At 36.5% G+C, this 5,327-nt stretch overlaps 1 pseudogene; it reads right to left on the bottom strand.

The window, feature by feature from the left end:
- Positions 1-4,320: 4,320 nt before the first annotated feature.
- LOC145294317 (U2 spliceosomal RNA) lies at positions 4,321-4,458 on the bottom strand (annotated as a pseudogene).
- Positions 4,459-5,327: the final 869 nt, after the last annotated feature.

The raw sequence follows: 5,327 nt of genomic DNA, 5'->3' as shown, positions 1-5,327 counted from the left end.
TAGGGACGATTCCAAAAAAACTTTGCTAAAAGAATGGGAGTGATTGGAATCAGAAGGATGGTAGCAATGATACAACGAATCTCAATAATGAAAACTGCAGAAATATTAAGGAAACCCCTTGAATATGAAGGCTAACACCACACATAATCTACACACAAACTGGACACAGAAATGGCTACAGATGTAAAGCACAAAACAACATCGCATAGAATCATGAAAACTGAAACTGTATCATTGTAAGATACCGCCACACCCTTTTTATGAGTGCCACCATGAACGGACATCACGCCGTATAATGAGGGTCAAGGAGGATGAAAAGATCGAGGAGAGAAAACACTAGTGCAAAGAGGACTAGGACGTTGGGGACACTTCTTGCCACCTAAATTCCAGTGAAGACCAATGGTCGCTGCCAACCAGGAATCAATGGTAAGTGGCTGTTGCGATAACGCAAAGTCGTTTGCAAAGGTTTACGAAGGAGGAGGAAAGTGCTGGAAATCTGGGGAGACTTGTTGTCACTCAGACTCTAGGGAACACCACAAGTTGTTCTCAAAGAGCAATCTTTGATGATGGCTTGTGTGACTACTCATAATGAGTAAATAATAAGGAAAATCCTTGAATGCAGAAACTAATACCCATGATCCACAGACGCAATTCGGACATATCGAAACTGCTACAGAGGTAAAACACAAATAAACACCACATTGAAGCAAGAAAACAATTTCCATCGTTATTTTTATGAAAGGTGCTCGTCTGAAATTCAATTTATGGTCCCCCCCACTAAATTTTCACGAAAAAAAAACACTCATCTAGTCGAAACCACCATCAATAATTTTCCCCACACTTTTCCGTTTCCAACTAACTGGTACATGGTCGTTTTCAAGTTCTTGATGAGCCGCTCCCCTTAAGTAATCCAATTTATCAAATTTCCACAACTAACGATTACTACAACATTGTCCTATTGATTACTGTACACTCATAAACGCTTATCCTCAAGTGGCCTCTGGGCCTTGATGTATGGCGTCTACTTTATAAAAAAAATATAAAAAGATTAAACTATAATTGTAAGTTAACCCACTACCCACCTATTCACATCAAAACAAAAATAAAGGGGGGTATCAACAGGCACTATACTAAAGAGTCGAAGATGGTCGAGTAGGATTGAAAGACCGAGGAGAGAAAGCACTAGCCAGACCTCCGCTGGATGAGTGTGAAGAGGACTGGAGCCTCGGAGAGGCTTATTGCAATCCAAATTCCAGTGAAGACCAATGGTCGCTGCAAACGAAAAATCAATGGTAAACGGCTGTTGCGATAACGCATTTTTTTTTTTTTTTTTTTTTTTTTTTGCAAAGGTTATTGAAAGAGGTGGATGATATTGGAAACGTGGGGAGATTAATAATAATACCTAAACAAACATAAAACAAAATCTGATTTTTTTGTTGTTTTGTTATTGAAGTGCAGGGGGTCCCAAGTTTTGAGATACTTGGTAATGGACCTATGGGCCATCAAAGGCTGAGAAACACTCTTTTAAACTGATGGGTATTTTTATTCCAATCCAGAGTCTAATTTTGTCTTCTTGGCAAGGCAAGTAAATAGAAATAAATAGAGTTGTTTTCAGATGTTTTTGAATTTATCTAAAGTTGAGCAATATTTAAGATCTGACCTTTGCTAAGAGGATCTGTAGACCCATCCCAACCCCCAAATCCTTATCACATTCCTCCATATTTCTTCTTCTTTTGAATTAAACAATTCTCAATAATAATAAGGGGTCGGTGTAAGGGCTTTGACCTTCAGATCGAGTTTGCCTTTTCTATTCTGGCGTTTGAAATAATAACTGTTTCCTTTGGAGATATAAATGGGTTCGGCCATTTTATCAAATTCACAGTTAGATTGCTCGGATTTTATCAAAAGTCAGAGAAAGAGAGAGGGGGGGGAGAAAGAGAGAAGTGAAGATGGAGAGAGGTTAGAAATATAGTTGGTAAAGGGAGATATAAGTAGAGAGAAAATCAGAAAGAGAGTAAAATAGGGGAAAAGATTGAGAGAGATTGAAAGAGAGAGGGGGAAATGGGTGTAAGTGGGAGACAGTGAATAAAATAACGAGAAACATACAGAAAGAAAATAGAAGAGAGAGAGAGGAGGAGGAGGAGTGGAAGAGAGAAATCAATATAACCATAGAGAGATAGTGTGGTATAGGAATATATATATATATATATATATATATATATATATATATATATATATAGGCGGCTAAAAGAAAGTCCACGCTTGTAATTTTTTCAAAAACTGCAAATTTAAGCTAAATTTAATGTACCTATTTAAACAAACTATACCTCATTTGATTGGCCTTTTATTCTTCTATAATTTTACCTGTTCATATTTGACTTTTTAATGAAATATTCTAGTGTTCACGTCAATTAAAAAAAAAATAACTTTAAATTGAGGAGGAAAAAAGAAAGTCCGCACAATGAAAAATTATTTAAATGTAACTTTAGAACATTAATGCAACACAAATACAACAGGAACACAATCAACTAGTTAATATTTAGTAGCATAGCCCTTGTGTAATTTGACAGCCTTCAATATTTTGGGAATTCCTTGAATTAGACTGCAGCAATACACCGGGGAAAGGGCATCCCACTTTTCTTTAATCTTTTTCCAATATTCCTCGAAATTTGAAATTTTATTATTGCTTGATGTAATACCATACATTTTCGATAGGATTGAGGTCTGGAGATTGTGCAGGCCGAATCCAAACACGGAATGTCATGCTCTTCCAGGAACCTCTTGACATTGACAGCTGTGTGAATGGGAGCATTATCCTACATGAAGATGGGATTATCATCTAAATTCCGACCAAAGTAGGGTATAAAATGGTCAGTCAATTAAAATTAATTCGACCTTGCAAGCGAACTATAGGCCCTTGGTCATTGGTACTAATTATGCCCCACATCAAAACTGAACCTCCCCAAACTGAGCACCTAGGATTAAATTCTTCCTCTTTTCTCCGATGGACGTGCTGCCTACCATCACTGCCTAGCCTATTGAACTTGCTTTTGTCGCTAAAAAGCACTTTTGACCAATATGAAGAGTCGTGACGAAGTCCAGGCGGCGCTTTCTGTTCTTTACAGAAATCATTGGCTTGCGTCTTGCAACATATCTTCGTCAATTAAATTCCTTTAATCTGCTCTTGACAGTAGAAAGAGAGCACTTTTAACAAGATTGCACTGCTGTTGGACTTGGGAAGCCGTTTCAAATCGGTTTCTTAGGCCGCGGATCTTGATAGCATAGTCTTCCCTGTTAGAAGTAACTTTAGTACGACCAGATTTAACAGCATCAAGAACACTGCCGATGTGGTGGTGCTTTTACACAGTCTTTCGTACCGTTTTCTAATCACATTTCAATCTGCGGTCGATTTCTCGATTGGATCAACTAGAAAGCTGGAAATTAATGAACTCCTGACGATCACTAAGAGAAAGTCGTGGCATATGGACTAAATGTTACGTTGTATAACCTGGAACAACAACAATTACGATTAGAGATGCTTTGTTGCCTATTGGTGGATATTTACAACTGATTTAGGGGCGATAATTTCAGCTGGTTTTAAGCGAATTTGTTGCTGCTTACTTTCTTTCTGCCTCCTCAATTATAAGTTAAGGTAAAATTATAAAGGAATAAAAGGCGAATCAAATGAGGTATAGGTTGTTTAAACAGTTCCATTAAATTTAGCTTAAATTTGCAGTTTTGGAAAAAATTACAAGTGCGGACTTTCTTTTTGCCGGCAATATATATATATATATATATATATATATAATCATTTGATCACTAATTTCAACTATATTGTTCGCCGCTGTTCATGTTAACCGAGTGGTTTGTTCGCTGCTAATGGAGTCAAAGATGGCTTTGTGATGATTCCCGAAAGGATGAAACATTAGTATCCGTAGGTATTAAACTAATTATAGTAATAATTATGTCTGCATCTTTAAGAACTGGGTTCTTATTGTTGAGCACTTTACGTTAAAATAAAATAAGTCAGTCACTTAAGCCCACGTATAGCCATTAGTCGCGTGCTCTCGTGTAATGAATGAATGCATGAATGTAAGATTGAAATGAAATTCTTAAAGATAAACTAAAATGACCGAAAAATGGACTGAAATGACTTAAATAAATAAAAAGTAAATCATTTAGAATAACTTTAATGAACTTAAGGATGAATTGAATGACCTTAAGAATGACTTGAATGCTTAAAAAATAACTGGAATCCTTCAAAAACTACTTGAATGATCTGGAGAATGATTGAATGGCTTTGAGACTGACTGGTTGTAAAGTGGGTGATCATTTTACATTAAATTAATACAGAAAAGTGATCCCCCACTTTATATCACAAAGTTACAAACATAAGTACAGCATGTAGTAAGAACAGATACTACACTTGATCTTGGCCAAAAGGCCAAGATCAAGTGTGTATTTATTTGCTTCCCCATTGAGCAAATTAGGCATAAGGCCGTTTTTTAATGTGGAGAGAGAGGGAGGGGGAAAGGAAAAAGGGGACCAGCTCCCGATGGGTGGGAAATCGGAGCTGGATAGTGACAACTGGTATGATGGGTTGCCCCTACATTGACCAAGGTCTGATATGTGGGGCTAAGCACAAAAGTGTTACGGACAGACCGACCGACAGACAGACAGACCGACCGACTGACCGACGGAGTGACTTATAGAGTCGCCTCCACGCGACTAAAAATAAGGATAATTATATATATATATATATATATATATATATATATATATATATATATATATATATATATATATATGTATGTATGTATATATATATATATATATCTTCTATCTATACATATAAAAAAAAGTGAACGTGTCTCTGTGTGTGTCTCTGTGTGTGTCTGTGTACATTTCCCTACGCAATATGTCAATTTTTAGTCTACAGACTCGAAATTTGATATACAGGGTACTGAGATTTGGGAAAATCGATGTGATCGGTTTTTTGCCGGAAGGCGATTAAGGGGTCAAAGTTCAACGATTTGACCTTTGAGAACTCTACCAAACTCCTCCGACAATTTTGGGTCTATGCACTTGACATTTTAGATATAGGTTTCTTGGACATGGATATCACTTAATAACTTGATTTCAGCCCAAAACAATAAAATTTAAGGGGTTATAATAGGGTTCAAAGTTTTTAAAAAATTGACCTCTTCGGTCTCTTCCAAATTACTCAGACAATTTCTGGTCTAAATATTTGAAAAATTACATAAAGGGTATTCAGAGATAAGGCAAGCTTTTTCATCAGTTTGGGTCGAAAATTTTTAGTTACCAAT

The sequence above is a fragment of the Euprymna scolopes genome, chromosome 15 (assembly GCF_053919585.1).
Source record: "Euprymna scolopes isolate OS-2025 chromosome 15, ASM5391958v1, whole genome shotgun sequence".
In the NCBI taxonomy this organism is placed as follows: Eukaryota; Metazoa; Mollusca; class Cephalopoda; order Sepiida; family Sepiolidae; genus Euprymna; species Euprymna scolopes.
This window is presented reverse-complemented; position numbering and strand designations above follow the sequence as displayed.